Source organism: Malania oleifera, chromosome 4 (assembly GCF_029873635.1).
Source record: "Malania oleifera isolate guangnan ecotype guangnan chromosome 4, ASM2987363v1, whole genome shotgun sequence".
NCBI classification, from domain to species: Eukaryota; Viridiplantae; Streptophyta; class Magnoliopsida; order Santalales; family Ximeniaceae; genus Malania; species Malania oleifera.
Window position 1 is genome coordinate 102,522,339 of NC_080420.1, and position 19,909 is coordinate 102,542,247.

A 19,909-nucleotide genomic window follows, 5' to 3' on the forward strand; every position below is an offset into this window, starting at 1 on the left:
TTTCACCATTAGTAATTTGATACGCGGCATTCAATTTTAAATTCTTTTGAATAGTTTATTTAAAGTAGCTTTATTTAAATTTTGTAGTCTAGAATTATTAATCTTTCTAAATAAAATCAAGGTTAGTAAAGTTTCGGTACTTGGTAAAATTAAGACATTAATCCTTGAGGATGATACTCTACACATCATTATATTATAAAACTATGTACTGTGCACTTGCAGTTTGCACCGATCAAGTTTTTGGCGCCGTTGCCAGGGATTGAGTTTTTCTTATTTTTTTCAATATCGATACAAAGTAATCTTGGTTTTAATTTAGAATTTTATTTTATATTTTTATTTATTTCTTTTTATCTTATTTTATTTTTCTGTGTTTCTGGTGTGTTTTTTATATTGGATGCCCTGTGCTAGAACACGTGCCATTATTCCTTTTGATCTAGAGATTGAAAGAATGATTAGAGTACTAAGGAAAAAGAGGTACTAACCATGGAGAAGGGATAAGATAATGCGCAGCCACACACCTTGAAGGATTATGTACGACCAGTTGTGAATGACAACTATTCGGGTATCAGACGCCAGCCTATTAATGCCAACAATTTTAAGCTCAAACCTGCATTGATCAACATGGTGCAACAGGCCCAATTCAGTGGATCACTACTTGATGGTCCCAATATCCATCTGGCTATGTTTCTAGAGATTTGTGACATTGTAAAGATCAATGGTGTTACTGAAGACACCATTAGACTGAGATTGTTCCCTTTTTCTTTGAGGGACAAAGTAAGAAGTTGGCTACAGTCTCTACAACCAAGGAGTATCACTAGTTGGTAGGACATGAAAGAAAAGTTTCTAGCTAAATTCTTTCCACCTACAAAAATAACTCAACTCATGAGTGAGATTGGTCAATTCAAGCAACATGATTTTGAATCACACTATGAAGCATGGGAAATGTATAAGGATTTGATTCGATGTTGCCCACAACAAGGATGACCGGATTGGTTACAGATTCAGATGTTCTATAATGGGTTAAACGGTTAAACTCGAACTTTAGTTGATGCTGCATCTGGGGGAACTTTGATGTCAAAGATACCTGAAGGCGCTACTGCTCTTTTGGAAGAAATGGCCTCAAATAACTATTAATGGCCAACCGAAAGAACTATGACTAAGAAAGTTGCTGGGATTCATGAATTGGAGTTGTTTGCTGCACTTTCAGCTCAAGTTGCTTCTATGTCTCATCAAATTCTAGCTTTGACCACCCAAAGGATACCACAAAGTGTAGAATATGTGGTAGCTACAAGTAGGATAGATCTGAGCAATGGAGCGAGTCAAGAACGGGTTCAATACATCAACAATCGGAACTACAATTATCGTGGTGATCCTTTGCCATAATATTTGTGATGTCCCGATTTTCGTACAATTTTTTTTTAATAAATAAATAATCACATCATAAATCCATAACATCCACAAATCGGCCACATCAACAATCCTAGTACCATTCATACAACCCGACCCGCAATGGGTACCGGGTAAAAAGTATTTTATTATATTCAACCTAACAGCGGAAGACAATATACACATATCAGTTAGAATACAATACCCAGAGTATCAATATACATACAAATATTCACACTACCTTCCCATACTAAAAATTACTATTCAACTTTAGGGGAATTACATCTCCCCTAGTCCAAAAACTCACCTTGTGTATCAGGGTCTCAGCTCCCTACTATCACGGAGCTCTATCACCCGGCCGGTCTCTGTTCCCTGAAAAAAATTTAGATAAATTGGGTGAGACACATCTCAGTAAGAAGGAATAAATTATTTACAGTGTGTGGCCAAATGAGTACAATTATAATATACTTTACTTTTCAAATCACCATTTCATTTGAGAAAATACACTGATATTTACATACACATAATCATATAGATATACAACACAAGCTTTTATAAGCTTAAAAATCATTTATCAAATTCAATGATTTCCAACACATATTTACACGCGAAGTTCCTGAGAATAGGGAAGATTACCCTCCCATACAGGTAGCTTCCCTCTACCCTAACACGTCATGCAGTCGGGTATAGCCACATCTGATACCCATCAGGGCACTCACCTTACTCAGTAAGCCCTCAGGCGGAGAGTTTCACTTCGCCTTAATTATTTATATTATTAACTCACACTCATTTCTCAATTTTATCATTCTTTATTTCTCAATTTCCATTCTTTCTTTCATTTCTCATTTTAGCCAGTTTTATCATTCTTTCACTTTTCATTTCCACTTTACTTTTCGGCTCATGAGTATCCTCGGTATCAAATACCAACATCGTGTCTGTAACTCATGGCCACCCTGAGGATTTTTCTATACATGCCATGCTTCCCCCCATGGTCAAGGTTGTGCGGCCCGAAGGCTGGATCTAACAGCGGTTAGCCGACCCGATTAGATCAAATATCATATCACATATCGCGTCTGTAGTACGACTGGTCGGCCTAATACCCTAATCCGGACTCAGGGGGCCCAACAACCCTACACAATGGCACAGTCGACTGTCACGCCATACGCTCCAAGAGTCCGTGTGGTTGCACTAATACCACTCGCAACGGTACCATGCTAAATATCATAACCATCCAACAGGGTTTACCACCACATACCCGCAATCATTATGCGGTATTGGCATTTCATCAATTATATTTCAGTATATCACAATTCAGTTCAATATAAATATTCTCATCATTTTCTGTGCACATTTCATCATCTCGTAATATCATATATCATATTTCATGTATTTTTCACATTTTCCCAAAATACTCATTTCTCATGCAAATAATTTCCACTCACAAATAAATACCACATTTCATTATTTTCCAATATCAATAATTCACAAAATCCCATTTTCCAGGCAAAACATTTCTACTCATATAATAATACCATATTACATTATTTTTTACTAATCAGATCAGTAATTCTCATTTCAATATTTTCTCAGAATTTACACATTATTATAATTTACACTCCAAAATATCACAATTTACAATTACTCAAATGCCACACAATTTATCTGATATTTATATCATAATAATTTTCAGACAAAATATCATATGCTCAATTTCACATATTCATTCAAATAATAATTCTAAAAATACTGCTATAATTTATTTCCCTTACCTGACTTACTGAGAGTCTCCCTAGAATCCCAAATTCTACGCCCTTGGCGTTTGAAATTCAACTCCTGCAATTTACATTTTTCCCAAATTAATTAATCTATTTCTCTAAAATAATACCCATCTAGCCTTCCCTAGACTCCATATATCTCAAATTAATATTTAAATTATTATTTAATACCCCCACTTAATTTTCTAAATTTTGCTTGCGGGTCCCAAAATTACACCTGCGGCGCTCACCCGAACCCTAAATTTCAAAAATCCTACTTCAGTTTCAGATGCTTAATATTTTAGCATTTCTAAATTAATGCTAATTAATTAAAAATAAGCCCCTTAATAATCACGGCACCCCAAATTTGGAGTTTTGGCCCGACACCCCCACGAGAATTCCGTCCCACTAGACTTGTAGAGAATCATCCCTAGATTCTCGTGGTGGTGTCCGTTCGTCAATTGGGCTTATATTTTACAAGAAATTAAAGAAAAAGGGGGAAATGACTTACCCCAGGGAATACGCTTACGCCGCTCCTACCACCGATCATCTCCAGTAGAAATGACGGCAGCGGCGAATGGAATCCAGTGGTATCTTCAGATTTTCGATAAGGTGAAAATTCGTCATGAAATCGAGGAGAGAGAGAGAGAGAGAACGTGAGGAGAGAGAGAGAGAGATTGCAGGAGTTGCAGAGAAAGAATAAAGAAAAGAAAAGAAAAGAAAGAAGAAGAAGATGCTGTGGGGGGGGGGGCCTGCGCACTTTCTAAGAACTTACCTGAAGCTTCAAGCTTCAGGTAATGTTATAATAATAATAATAATAATAATAATAATAATAATAATAATATATTTAATTAATATTAATAATAATATATTTTATTAATAAAATAAAAATAATTTTAATTAATTTTTTTTTCTTTTAAAATCTGATTAATTAATTAATTAATTAATAATAATAATAATAATATTTTTTAAATTTTTTATTTATTTTTGGAAATCAATTCGCTAATCTTTTATATATCTTTTTGGGGTTTTTACATTCTCCCCTCCTTATAAAAATTTCGTCCTCGAAATTTGCCATTCCCCTGTTTCCATTCCTTAGTGAAAACACTTTCAATTTTTATTGATTGCCCTCATTTATGGCGGAGGAATACCGTGGTTACAACGAGGGCTCTAGGAGATTACAATTATTCAAAATTCTCCCAAAAACTATTCACGTTTCAAAACTAAAAACTCTATCCATCTTACGTTACATTATACAAATAAAAACTACAATACTATTCCATTCACATGACTGGCTCAGCTCTAAACTCCACTGAATAAATGCGGATATCTCTAGTGCATTTGATCCTCTAGTTCCCAAGAAGCCTCCTCAATGGCATGGTTGCGCCACAAAACTTTTACCAGTGGAATCTTCTTCGTACGTAACTCCTGTTCCTTCCAATCAAGAATCTGCACTGGCACTTCCTCATAAGCTAAAGTATCACCTAATTCCAATGCTTCATATCTAATCACATGGGAGGGGTCTGGGACGTATTTCCTCAGCATAGAAACATGGAATACGTCATGGATCCTAGATAGGACCGGTGGTAATGCCAAACGATAGGCAACTGGACCCACTCTCTCAAGAATCTCGAATGGTCCAATATACCTAGGGCTCAGCTTACCCTACCTCCCGAGCCTCATAACACCCTTCAGCGGTGCCACCTTCAGGAACACGTGATCTCCTGTTTCAAACTTCAATTTTCACCGACGAGTATTAGCATAACTCTTTTGCCGGCTCTGTGCTGTCCTGATCCTATCTCTGATGAGTTTGACTTTATCCTAAGTCTGCTGTATCAACTCTGGCCTCAATACCTGTCTCTCTCCAACTTCATCCCAATACAATGGGGATCGGCACCTCCTGCCATACAGTGCCTCATACGGTGCCATCCCAATGCTGGTCTGATAGCTGTTGTTATACGCAAACTCAACCAGTGGCAAATACTGCATCCAACGACCTCCAAAGTCTAGCACACATGCTCGCAGCATATCCTCCAAAATCTGTATCGTCCTCTCTACCTGTCCATCTGTCTGAGGATGAAAAGCTGTGCTGAACGACAACTGAGAACCCATGGCCCTTTGCAGACTCTTCCAAAAATGAGATGTGAACCGTGGGTCTTTATCTGAAACTATGGACACTGGGACGTCGTGGAGTCTAACTATCTCCTGGATGTATAACTCGGCCAATCTATCCATGGAGTAGCTAATTTTGATCGGCAAATAGTGGGCAGTCTTTGTCAATCGATCCACCACTACCCAAATAGCATCCTGTCCATGTAATGCTGGCTGTAATCCTGAGACGAAATCCATCGCTATATGCTCCCACTTCCACTCAGGAATGTGGAGTGGCTGCAACGATCCCGCTGGTCTCTGATGCTCAGCCTTCACTTGCTGGCACGTCAAACACTGACCCACAAACTGAGCTATCTCCCTCTTCATGTTGCTCCACCAGAAGGACTCTCGGAGATCCCTGTACATTTTAGTGCTACCCGGATGTACAGTATATAGGGATCGATGTGCTTCCTCCAGAATGACTTTCTTGATCTCAGGATCGGTAGGAACACATAACCTGGTATGGAACCTCAGGGCTCCATCATCTGAAATGCTGAACTCTGGTTCCTGACCATCCTGTACCTTTCCCATAAGCTCTACTAGTTCTGCATCATTCCTCTGAGCTGCTTTAATCCTCTCCTGTAGAGTCGGCTGCAAAACCAAGTCAGCAATGAATGCCTGGTGATCACCCTCTACCAGCTCCACACCGAGCCTCTCCAGATCCATCTGAATCGGATGCTGAATCTCCACTGTAGATACAGATGATTCCACTGATTTTCGACTCAAAGCATCAGCAACCACATTAGCCTTTTCTGGGTGGTAGCTAATAGTGCATTCGTAATCCTTTATTAGCTCCAGCCATCTCCTCTGCCTCATATTCAATTCCTTCTGCGTGAAGAAATATTTTAAACTCTTATGGTCAATAAATATCTCACACCTACCCCCATATAGATAGTGCCTCCAAATCTTCAGTGCGTAAACAACCGCCGCCAACTCTAGATCATGGGTAGGGTAGTTCTTCTCATATTCTTTCAACTGTCGTGAGGCATAGGCTATCACTCTCCCCCGCTGCATAAACACGCATTCGAGCCCTTTATGGGACGCATCACTATAAATTACGAACCCCTCTTCTCCTGAAGGAATCGTCAACACAGGCGTAGTGATGAGTCGCTACTTTAACTCATGGAAGCTCTGTTCACATTCATCAGACCACTCAAACTTCACTCCTTTCCTAGTCAATCTAGTCAACAGGCCTGACAATTGAGAGAAGCCCTCAACAAACCTGCGGTAGTACCCAGCCAATCCCAGGAAACTCCTGATCTCGTGCACGTTCTTTGGTTGTACCCAGTCTACTACCGCCTCAATTTTACTTGGATCAACAAAAATACCACCCTTGGATATAACGTGTCCAAGGAAGGTAACTTGTTCCAGCCAAAACTCACACTTCTTGAGCTTCGCATAAAGCTTCTTCTCTCGCAATACTTGCAACACTATACTCAGATGCTCCTCATGCTCCTCTGGACTCTTCGAATACACCAGTATATCATCAATAAATACTACCACAAACCGATCCAAGTACTGGTGAAAAACCCTGTTCATAAGATCCATAAACACTGCAGGAGCATTCGTCAACCCAAACGGCATAACTAGAAATTCATAGTGACCATACTGTGTTCTAAATGCCGTCTTCAGAACATCTTCCGCCCTGACTTTCACCTGATGGTACCCGGAGCATAAATCTATCTTCGAAAAGATTTGTATCCCCTGTAACTGGTCAAACAAATCATCAATACACGGGAGCGGGTATTTATTCTTGATAGTTACTTTATTTATTTCTTGATAGTCGATACACAATCTCATCGAGCCATCCTTCTTCCTCACAAACAAAATCGGTGCTCCCCAGGGTGACACACTAGGCCGAATGAACCCCTTATCTAACAGCTCCTGCAACTGCTCTTTCAATTCTTTCAGCTCTGCCGGTGCCATTGTATACGGCGCCTTCGAATTTGGCGCTGTCCCCGGAACCAGATCAATAACAAACTCTACCTCACGATCAGGAGGTAGTCCCGGCAAATCCTCTGGAAATACATCAGGAAAATCTCTCACCACTGGGATATCCTCCACCCTCAGTTCCCTTTCTGATACAGCCTTCACATAGGCTAAATATCCCTGACAACCTTCTGATAGCAATCTACACACCTGAATAGCAGATAATAACTGAGGTAGGGTGCGCACACGTGATCCCATGAATCTGTACTCCTGTCCCTCTGGAGGTCTAAAAACTACAACTCTTTTATGACAATCAATGCTAGCATAGTGGGCAGCTAGCCAATTCATGCCCAAGATTACCTCAAACCCATACATATCTAAAACCACCAAATTAGCTAATAAATACCTCCCTTGAATATCCACTAGACAGTCTCTGAGTACCTTTCTACATACCCCTACGGCCCCAGTCTGCGTAGCAACAGACAAACTAATTTCTAACTGCTGAGGCTTAAACCCACACAATTTTACATAATCCCGAGAGAAAAATGAATGCGTCACCCAGAATCAAATAAAATGGTAGCTTTAAATGACAGTATTGAAACCGTACCAATCACCACATCTCCCGCCGCCTCAGCATCTCCAGGCGTCAGTGCATAAACTCACGTCGGCGTAGTATTCCTCTGCTGTCCACCTCGAGGTGCCTGGTAGCCTCCTCTATATGGTCGAGGAGCAGCCGCTACCGTTGGTGGTGCCTGGCAGCTTCTCGCGATATGCCCAGGCTGGTGGCACTGATAGTAGACCACTTCTCTCGCTCGACACTCTCTTGGGTGCCTCCTCAAACATCTGGGACATGGAGGGAGCATCTGTCTGCCCTGTACTGCTCGCTCTCCTCCTCCCTGTCGTCGTCCTCCTCCGGTATCATATCTCCTCCATGGCCCACGACTGGGCCCTGCCTGAAAATCAGAAGGCGCGGGCCTCTTCCTCTGGCTCTGGGCTGTTGCGCCTCACTGTATGCTGCTCTCAATCACCGTAGCCCTATCCACTATCTTCGAGAAAGTTTGAGCTCGAAAATCTACCACCTGTTCATATAGGTTCTGCCTCAAGCCCTCCTCAAACTTTCTCGCCTTCCTCTCCTCATCTGGCACCATATACGGGGCGAAGCGGGACAGCTGAACAAACCTCGCTGTGTACTGCTGCACCGTCATAGACCCCTGCGTCAGATACAGAAACTCCAACGCCTTTGCACTCCTGACTGTAGCGGGAAAGTACTACTCGAAGAAAATCTCCCTGAAGCGACTCCACGTCATCACTACAGGGTCAGGCCTCTGCTCCTCCAGTACTCTCACTGATCTCCACCAGTGCTTTGCCTCCCTGGTCAATTTAAAGGTAGCAAATAATACTTTCTGCTCATTTGTACACGATAGGACTGCCAGAATGTCTTCTATGTCCTGAACCCAGTTCTCTGCTACCAATGGGTCCGCTCCTCCAGCAAAAGATGGGGGTCGCATACGTGTGAATTGCTCGATCCATCACTTGCTGAGTGACGCTACGTATCACTGCGTCAGGGTCTGTACCACCCATACTAGAAGGTCTTGCTCCATCACCTCCCGCATTCATGTTATTGTTTCCTTGATCCATCCTACAAAGGAAACAACTAATCTTAGCATACAATCACTATCACGCAACCCATACAATACAATAACTTATAAATTATTCTTCTATCCACATCTTTAATCCCCATTTAAGATTCAGTCCTACCACTCAGAAACAAGACCCAGCGGTAGTATCCATGGTTTTCTTGAATTCGTCACTCCAAGAAAAACATAGAAACAACCTCAGTACTCCTGCCTCTAGGCCGCAAGATAGAATCCTAAATTCTCACCTCATCCTCTAACAACCACTAACTCACATTTCAATCTACCCATCTCCTATTTCTCTCAAAATCCACTCCTATACTTTGGTACTGTATTTCGCTGTCTACTAAAGTCTACAGAACCTAGCAACCTAGGCTCTGATACCAAACTGTGACGCCCTGATTTTCGTATAAATTTTTTTTTAATAAATAAATAATCACGTCATAAATCCACAACATCCACAAATCGGCCACGTCAACAATCCTAGTACCATTCATACAACCCGACCCGCATTGGGTATCGGGTAAAAAGTGTTTATTATATTCAACCTAACAGCGGAAGACAATATACACATATCAGTTAGAATACAATACCCAAAGTATCAATATACATACAAATATTCACACTACCTTCCCATACTAAAAATTACTATTCAACTTTAGGGGAATTACATCTCCCCTAGTCCAAAAATTCACCCTGTGTATCAGGGTCTCAGCTCCCTACTATCACGGAGCTCTATCACTCGGCCGGTCTCTCTTCCCTGAAAAAAATTTAGATAAATTGGGTGAGACACATCTCAGTAAGAAGGCATAAATTATTTACAGTGTGTGGCCAAATGAGTACAATTATAATATACTTTACTTTTCAAATCACCATTTCATTTGAGAAGATACACTGATATTCACATACATATAGTCATATAGATATACAACACAAGCTTTTATAAGTTTAAAAATCATTTATCAAATTCAATGATTTCCAACACATATTTACATGCGAAGTTCCTGAGAATAGGGAAGATTACCCGCCCATACAGGTAGCTTCCCTTTGCCCTAACACGTCATGCAGCCAGGTATAGCCACATCTGATACCCATCAGGGCACTCACCTTACTCAGTAAGCCCTCAGGCGGAGAGTTTCACTTCGCCTTACTTATTTATATTATTAACTCACACTGTTCCATTTCTCAATTTTATCATTCTTTATTTCTCAATTTCCATTCTTTCTTTCATTTCTCATTTTAGCCAATTTTATCATTCTTTCACTTTTCATTTCCACTTTACCTTTCAGCTCATGAGTATCTTCGGTATCAAATACCAACATCGCGTCTGTAACTCATGGCCACCCTGAGGATCTTTCTATACACGCCATGCTTCCCCCCATGGTCAAGGTTGTGCGGCCCGAAGGCTGGATCTAACCGCGGTTGGCCGATCCGGTTAGATCAAATATCATATCACATATCGCGTCTGTAGTACGACTGGCCGGCCTAATGCCCTGATCCGGAATAAAGGGGCCCAACAACCCTACACAATGGCACAGTTGACTATCACGCCACACGCTCCAAGAGTCCGTGTGGTTGCACTAACACCACTCACAACGGTACCGTGCTAAATATCATAACCATCCAACAGGATTTACCATCACATACCCGCAATCATTATGCGGTATTGACATTTCATCAATTATATTCCAGTATATCACAATTCAGTTCAATATAAATATTCTCATCATTTTCTGTGCACATTTCATCATCTCGTAATATCATATATCATATTTCATGTATTTTTCACATTTTCCCAAAAATACTCATTTCTCATGCAAATAATTTCCACTCACAAATAAATACCACATTTCATTATTTTCCAATATCAATAATTCACAAAATCCCATTTTCCAGGCAAAACATTTCTACTCATATAATAATACCATATTACATTATTTTTTACTAATCAGATCAGTAATTCTCATTTCAATATTTTCTCAGAATTTACACATTATTATAATTTACACTCCAAAATATCACAATTTACAATTACTCAAATGCCACACAATTTATCTGATATTTATATCATAATAATTTTCAGACAAAATATCATATGCTCAATTTCACATATTCATTCAAATAATAATTCTAAAAACACTGCTATAATTTATTTCCCTTACCTGACTTACTGAGAGTCTCCCTAGAATCCCAAATTCTACGCCCTTGGCGTTTGAAATTCAACTCCTGCAATTTACATTTTTCCCAAATTAATTAATCTATTTCTCTAAAATAATACCCATCTAGCCTTCCCTAGACTCCATATATCTCAAATTAATATTTAAATTATTATTTAATACCCCCACTTAATTTTCTAAATTTTGCTTGCGGGTCCCAAAATTACACCTGCGGCGCTCACCCGAACCCTAAATTTCAGAAATCCTACTTCAGTTTCAGATGCTTAATATTTTAGCATTTCTAAATTAATGCTAATTAATTAAAAATAAGCCCCTTAATAATCGCGACACCCCAAATTTAGAGTTTTGGCCCGACACCCCCACGAGAATTCCGTCCCACTAGACTTGTAGAGAATCATCCCTAGATTCTCGTGGTGGTGTCCGTTCGTCAATTGGGCTTATATTTTGTAAGAAATTAAAGAAAAAGGGGGAAAAGGCTTACCCCAAGGAATACGCTTACGCCGCTCCTACCACCGATCCGCTCCAGTAGAAATGATGGCAGTGGCGAATGGAGTCCAGTGGTATCTTCGGATTTTCGATCGGGCGAAAATCCGTCATGAAATCGAGGAGAGAGAGAGAGAGAACGTGAGGAGAGAGAGAGAGAGAGATTGCAGGAGTTGCAGAGAAAGAATAAAGAAAAGAAAAGAAAAGAAAGAAAAGAGAGAAGAAGAAGATGCTGTAGGGGGGGGGGGCCTGCGCACTTTCTGAGAACTTTCCTGAAGCTTCAAGCTTCAGGTAATGTTATAATAATAATAATAATAATAATAATAATAATATATTTAATTAATATTAATAATAATATATTTTATTAATAAAATAAAAATAATTTTAATTAATTTTTTTCTTTTAAAATCTGATTAATTAATTAATTAATAATAATATTTTATTTTTATTTTTATTTATTTATTTATTTTTTTTGGAAATCAATCCGCTAATCTTTTATATATCTTTTTGGGGTTTTTACAATATTACCATCTAGGGCTTCAAAATCATGAGAATTTGTCTTTTGAAAATATAAGGAATGTGTTGCAACCTCCTCCAAGATTTGATAGTCATCAAGATGAAAAGAAGATGTCACTTGAAGATGCCATGATATCTTTTGTTGAGGAGAAAAAAGCAAGGTTTAAAAAGACTGATTCATAGTTGGACAACATCGAGACTCATTGCAACAATATGGGAGCCACTATGAAGAATCTTGAAATGCAAATTGGGTAACTAGCCACGACCATAAATTCCCAACAAAGAGAAACTTTTCCTAGCAACACAGAGGTAAACCTAAAGGAACAATGCAAGGCCATCACACTTAGGAGTGGAAGAGAAATTGAGAAGTCACTAGCAAAGGAACCATGTCCACACCTACAACTGAAAATAATGGCTGAAGCAAGAATAAAGGGGAAGAAGAGGAGATTTTGGATGATACACCAGGAGAGACGGACATACCTCCAGCAATTTCATTTCCAAACAATCCTCCTATTCTCTCTACTCCACTTCCTTATCCTCAATGCTTTCAAAAACAAAAATTAGATAAGCAATTTTTTAAGTTTTTTGGATATTTTTAAGAAAATTCACATAAATATTCCTTTTGCAGATGTCTTGGAACAAATGCCAAAATATGTCAAATTCCTAAAGGACATCATTTCAAAGAAAAGAAAGTTGGAGGAGTTTGAAACAGTGAAGCTTACCGAGGAGTGTAGTCCTATTTTTCAAAAGAAATTGCCTCAAAAAGTAAAAGATCCGGGGCGTTTTACTTTGCCTTGCACTATTGGAAATTCATTTTTTGATAAAGTTTTATATGATCTTGGTGCTAGCATTAATCTTATGCCACTTTATGTTTGCAGAAAATTGGGACTTGGAGAGATGAAACAAACAGCCATTTCTTTGCAACTAGCAGACCGATCCATCAAGTATCCACGTGGAATCATAGAAGACGTATTGGTAAAGGTGGATAAATTCATTTTTCTTGCTGATTTTGTGGTGTTAGATATGGAGGAAGACCAAGAAGTGCCACTAATTCTTGGATGACCATTCTTGGCCACTGTAAGGGCATTAATTGATGTTCAAAAGGGTGAGCTCACATTGAGAGTAAACAAGGAAGAGGTTATGTTCAATATCTACCAAGACATGAGATTCCTAGAAGATCCAAGCAATTGCTTTCGGGTAGATGTCATTCAGTAAGGTGTAGAAAAAGCCTTTCAAAAAGACGTACCAGCTGATCACCTAGAACGATCCTTGCAACAAATTACAACATAGCAGCATGTGGGGAGCCTAGAACCTATGGTAGCAAAGACGGATTCTGTAATCTCTAAAGAAAAGATGCAGCAACCTATATCTCTAGAGTTAAAGCAATTCCTTGAGCATCTTCGCTATGCATTCTCAGGTGATGCGTATGAAAATGCAAAAATCTACAAAGAGTAGACGAAGAAGTGGGATGACAAACATATTCTTAGGCGTGAGTTTGCCCCAGGACAACAGGTTCTACTCTTTAACTCAAGATTAAAACTCTTCGTGGGTAAATTGAGATCAAGATGGACAAGTCCTTATACAATTGACAAAGTTTTCCCTTTTGGAGCGATATACTTGAAGGACAAGACAGGGAAAATATTCAGAGTTAATGGTCAAAAACTGAAGCACTACTATGGAGAACAAATGGAGAGGAACTGTGCATTTATTCCTCTTGGAGATCCTGGTTGATGAAGATTGAAAAGTTTAACTGGAGACGTTAAAACAAGCGCTTATGGGAGGCAACCCAAAGAGTTTTTCTTTTATTTATTTATTTATTTTATATTTATTACTTTATTTATTTATCTATTCACTTTTGACTAATTTAGATTTTTGATGCAGGTTTATTTGGCACGAGTACAAAGCTGAAAATTTAATTCCTCGACGGATTCACCAAAAAGCCAAGGAAGTTTCTTCCTTTTCTTCACTGTTTCTCATTTTTGAATAACATTGAAAAAAAAAAGTGTGAATATGGATGATCAGGCCATGAGTGACACTACTTATGCCTTCGCATACTTGCATAAAACCTAGGAGTACACACTTGGGTCATTTATATGTAGTTTCTATTTATATGGCCAAACTAGGAATCGTAACTCTTGTATCTACACGGTGTAGAGACTTGAATAATTATCGTAATTTAATAATAGGAAAAGGAAAGAAGAAGAATTTAAAATTGAAAAATTAAACAGGGTCTCGTCGACAAACACAAGAGATTTGTCGACGAGCACACATGAGGGGCTCGTTGACGAGGACATGTCTCATCGACGAGAAGATACCGAGAGGCTATATTTCAGTTCTAAATTTCGTCGACGAATAATATGCATTCATCGATGAACTTCCTTCTTGACCTCGTTGACGAAGTGACATGACTCGTCAACGAAGGCCAATGTATAAATAGCCTAAACCTCATTTTTTCAACTGAAAATCACGCACAAAATCCCCTATCTCTCTCTCTCTCGCTCTCTCTCTCTCTCTCTCTCTCTCTCTCTCTCTCTCTCTCTCTCTCCTGTTTGTCTCTCACCTTCTTTCTAAGTTTTTGGGCTTGTCAATTCGATGATCCGAGGTCACCACGACTCTCCTAAGAAAGTTCTCTTCAAGTTTGCTAGAGTGGATCGTTGGTGGGGCTGCCTTGGATTTCAACCCAAATTCAAGGTAAGACCTTTTTTTTTTTTTTTTTTCATATTTGTCTTTACCATAGTTATAAGAAATGTAGTACACAGAGAAATACTGAAATTTTGTTTTGGAGGATGTTGTTTTCAGGGTGTTTAATGGGGAATCGTGCGGTTGTAGGACCAGTTATATTAGGGGCTTTCCAGTAGTCAGGAAAAGGAAATATGCTATGCTAGGGATTTTATAATGTATGTCAGAAGATTATGTTTATGTATATATAACAGCTTATTGATCAGTATTTCCATAATATTATCATTATTAGTATTACAGTATAATTATAGAAATTGAGCATGAAATTTTGATTACTCAAATGTGTGGCATGAGTTTACTACAAAACAGTATGATGATTAAACAATTTACAGTGATATCCAATTATATAGATATTAGCAGAAAGTATGATTTATAGTAATTTTCAGAAGGACGTGATTTCTAAAACCATAACACTCAGACAGATATTACAGATATTTTAGACAGATAATACAAATATTTTAGATAGATATTACAGATATTTCAGACAAATATTACAAATATTTCAGACAGTTATTATTGATATTTCAGATATCTTAGTTCAGATTTATAATGTTATGGTTATTTCGAAATCATGTTAAAACAACTAGATAAATATATATTTATATATATTAGTATTACATAGTAACAGATCCCTATGGAAATTTTAGGTAAATTCAGACAGCAGAGCACGGTATCGTTGCTATTTCAAATAGAGTGCAACCACATAACTCAGATAGTATATGGATCCTGTCTAACCACGCCAGGAGAGATTGTAGTCTCCCCAGCGAGCTGGGTTGAGGTGGCCGGTTAGACGAGTTAGATTTGAAGATTGCCCGGAGAGACTGCAATGAGCTAGATTGGCGGTTGATAGTAGATATAAATTGACTTACCTGGTAGGCCAACTAGAGTAAATCCGGCCTACAGGCCACACAACCTTGTCATGAGGGGTTAAATCATGACATATAGATCCCAGGGTATTATCTCAGAAGTTCTTATGTATAGATATATCACACAGCAGCAGATATATTATAATATTATAAGTATGTATGCATAGAAAACTCAGAGACACAGTTATATTTTAAATTATATTACGAGAATTTAGTACAATATACCAGCATATTATACCAACATATTTGTTTTATAGTATCAGTATTATATCTGTATATCAAATGTGTAACTCATCCGCCACACACTAGTAATAGCATATTTCCTCTTACCGAGCGTTGTCTCATCCTAGTGACTTACTATTTTTCAAGAGATCCAGTTAGGCGAGCGGATTAGGCTCACAGGTAGAGGACTGTTGACGCTGCCCTTACTGGAAGGGTACGTGTTTTTATGGTGCCAGTGGTTTGGGGTAGATCTCAGGTTTTTGATGATGTCACTGGGTATTTTGTGATATATATGTGTATATACTTTGGGACTTATAGTTTTCTAGTATTGTATATGGATGTTTACAGTTTCTTGTGTACCGCTGCTTAGGAATGTATGGTATACAGAGTTTTCTCAGTGCTTTTCGGGCCTGAGATGTTGCAGTAGCATTACAGACAGATATAACAAAAAATGATATAAGTAGTAGGTTGTTACACATGGTATCTCTTGAGGCTTAAAAAAATATACCTTCATGCGATTTGTAACACTTAGGGTTCCTTATGAACACTGAGAGAGCACCCGTGGCGACTGTGATACCTTGTGAGATACTGTTGAGTCATTTATCGTTCTTTTGAGTTTTTGACGTCAACTCAGAGTTCATAAAACTCAACTTTTCCTTTTTTTTTTTTTTTTTTCTGGGTATTCTTTGTACACTAGTCTTGGTTTTTGAATTGCTAGCGTAGAGGTGAAATTTAGTGGGGAGATAGAAATTTAGGTCTTATAGCCTACTTAAGATGTAAAGGCTGAGCCACCCTTAGAAATAGACTTATTTCATGGACTCTTGTTCGAACTTGATGCACATGGGTGGTATGAAAGCAATAAAAGAAGTGTTATGATTGTCCTAACTGACCATGAAAAGAAAGAAATTGAAAAATGAGCAGAAGAAAGAAAAAGAGAAATAGAAATACCCTAGAAGAAGTGAAAGATTAATACCTACTCCACACAACTACAACAAAAATCAGGGACACGACACATGTTCTCCACATATGAAGACTCTTCACCCGCCCAATGCCTCAGATGCATTCACGCCTGGTTTGTGAATAAGTTGATCTAGGGTGACCTTGGTTGGATATGGCGAGTAGGTGAAAAGATGTTAGGGTAAAGGACCCGACACCTCGTAAATAGGTTGGATCCTTTTTCAGACTAGTCCACTCCGTACATTTAGTATTTATTTCTTGCAGTATGTGGAATGTTTGATCATGACACTCCTCCTCACATACGACGAGCGAAACCATCATTTTTGAGTGTTTTTTAGGGTATACTAGTTAGGTTGAGTCAAAGTGACAGTACTGTAGGTGACCACAGATTTCCTGGGTGTAACGAGTCATACACATTACACATGCTTCGAGATTTCGCCTATTTATACTCGAGTTTATATGACTACATTAACTCTCAATTGTGATTGCTGGTTAATCTTATGTGAGTATAATGTGCTTAATGACTATATAATGATGAAACTTACATGAATGACTTATTTTGGAGTTGCGTGAATTGGGTATGAATGAGTTTGTGTGTAATTTGGTGATATTCATGTATGTGAAAGGGTATGGTTGTGTTGCATGTACATTCATTCACTGAAATTGGTATGACACCACCCTGAATTGCACCAAAATGACGCTTGGCGTGATACATTTGTCTTGAAAGAATTCAATTTGGTTATTTTTTTATTTAACTGAATAATGTTCAATTCAATTTCATTTTTGTAAGCCATGAAACCAACCAAAAAATTTTTTCATTGGGAACAAGTTAAAAAAAAAAAAGGTGAAATATATAGTTCAGTGGTTCAGTACCTTCTTGCCTAGCCAGTATCTTCATTTCAAACTTCTAATTCTTCATGCCCTAGTAGTTAGGGATTAGAGTCCCTCCTTGATGACTCAACTCTCAATCCCTTGCTCCTTCCTACTTTAGTCCTCCTAGTCCTAGGGTTTTAGAATCTAGAATGTTAATTGTTATCCTCCTCTCAACTCCTATTTCTAGGGCTTAGAATCTACAATGTTGGTTGTTCAACATGCAACACAACTATAGGTTGCAATCTTTTTCTTAAACAAATTTCTTGTTCTAATGAACTAAAAAAAGTATAAAAAAAAGAAAAAAAGAGAGAACTCATAATTCATTTCACATAGGAACTCTAAGAAAAAAATAACAAATTGTTTGATTTTAGTCTCTTGCATTGTTGAATAGACCAATTTGGCTAGCTTGGTGGTTCAATCTGAAGGGAGTTTGGTTGTTCAATTGGGCATTTTACTAAATCGATAAAAAAAATTATTCTTAAGTTTTTACTCTAAGCCCAACGATTGCACAAACAAATTTGATAAGTCAATCTTGGATACTATCTTTTTTTCCTCTTTCCCCAAGTTATAGGTATTTGTAATCCATATTTTAGATTATTAAGGAGCGATAGTACCCCAATTAAGTAGTATCAAGATGTTGAATATCATCATCTCATCCTTTCTTTTGTCTAGAAAACACCTTTTACCTTGTTCAACCAATAGAAATTTAAAAGTAAGGCCTAGAAAGGATCTCTTTCAATCTCTCCTTAGGCAAAAGTAATTTATCCCTCTTTATTTTTCAATTTAATTGAAGTACAGTGATGAATTCATTGCTCAAAATTTTTTTTTCTCAAACCCTCTTTTTTGTTTTTTTCAAAATTGATAAATAGTGCCTATTTCCACCTCAAATGCAATTTGTTATATATAAGCAAAATTTTAAAATAATGCACAGTGACCCTTATAATCCAACTTTGAGGATCACTAAAGACTAATAGTTTAACCCAATAAAATAATGATAACAAAGATTGTGAAGTCTCTTTAATGTACATCATCTCTGTTTTCACCTTCTCCTATTCCATCCATATCTAGTTTGATAATGGATAAAGCAAGCTAAAGAGGGCCATCATCTCTCAAAGATTTAAACAATGACATAAAACATATGTGCTCCATTATTTCGATCCTAAAATTCTAAATGAACATTGCTTTAATTTTGAAGAGGCTCATATATATGCTATCACTTTTAAATAAGGTGAAGGATACTTATAACATTATTTAAAACCGATGTTGAGCTCTTTTGACTTTTTTATTTTATTTTATTGAACACACACATCAATATTCTTTTGTATTCTAATAAGAAAAAATGCACAAATTTAGCAAACGTTGGCTAATTAAATCATTTCATAATTATTTGAAAATATTTTTGGAATAATTTTCTTACGTTCAAAATTTGTTCAAAACAAAAACTAAAAAAGGTTCCAAAAAGCTAAAAACTAATAGTCAAAATAACGATTGTTGTTGAAATATATTGTGCATACTATGTGCCCATGTGAATTACTAATTGTGAATCAAACTCCACTATATTTCATGATTGTTGATTTTGATAATTCCTAAAATAAGATTTGTCATTGTTCGTGTTTATGTGATGAATTTACATACATACTTAGATCATATTGACTTTGTACAAGAAGAGGTGCATGAATATTTGTCTGAATACCCGTAACCCGTAAGATAACTCATGGAGAGTCTTATGCATGTAGAAAGGATTCAATGTACTGTATGATTTTTTATTCTCTCTACATTTCATATTAAAACTTTATAATATATTTTTTTTTATAGTAAGACTTGTATTTTAAATTGCTTTGTATTCTTTACTTGTGGACCCTATATATTTTAAATGAAGAATTTTGTTCGAAATCAAGCATAATGGTATTTTTGATTTGTACCCAATTAAACTCGCATGTATTACTAATTTCTATTAAACAATATTTTAAATTTTGATTGCTTGAGATTTTCATAAATGCTAAAGAAAAGGACTTTCGTTATCTTTTAAATTGAGATTCTCTCTTTTCCCTTTTGATTTAGGAAGGTGGTTTAAAAAAAAAATCAACTTAGAATCTAAAAATAAAAACACCTTCATCCTTTTTTTTAATCATACACTCTCTCTTTCTTTGTTTTCTAACGCATCTTTCTCTTTATTAGTACTCTACAAAGTTGATCTTCAAATGGACAATCTAAAAACTCAA

At 37.5% G+C, this 19,909-nt stretch overlaps 2 long non-coding RNA genes and 1 other non-coding gene across 3 annotated transcripts; all 3 read right to left on the reverse strand.

Moving 5' to 3' along the window:
- Positions 1-876: 876 nt before the first annotated feature.
- Positions 877-983, reverse strand: LOC131154669 (small nucleolar RNA R71). Its single transcript, XR_009136585.1, has one exon. It is a non-coding gene; the product is annotated as a small nucleolar RNA R71 (small nucleolar RNA).
- An 8,508-nt stretch (positions 984-9,491) lies between these two features.
- LOC131154056 (uncharacterized) lies at positions 9,492-10,192 on the reverse strand. Its single transcript, XR_009136315.1, has 2 exons — positions 10,137-10,192; positions 9,492-9,614 (listed from the first exon to the last, which is right to left on the reverse strand). It is a non-coding gene; the product is annotated as an uncharacterized LOC131154056 (long non-coding RNA).
- An 86-nt stretch (positions 10,193-10,278) lies between these two features.
- Positions 10,279-11,565, reverse strand: LOC131154057 (uncharacterized). The gene is made up of 3 exons (XR_009136316.1): positions 11,513-11,565; positions 11,017-11,080; positions 10,279-10,376 (listed from the first exon to the last, which is right to left on the reverse strand). It is a non-coding gene; the product is annotated as an uncharacterized LOC131154057 (long non-coding RNA).
- Positions 11,566-19,909: the final 8,344 nt, after the last annotated feature.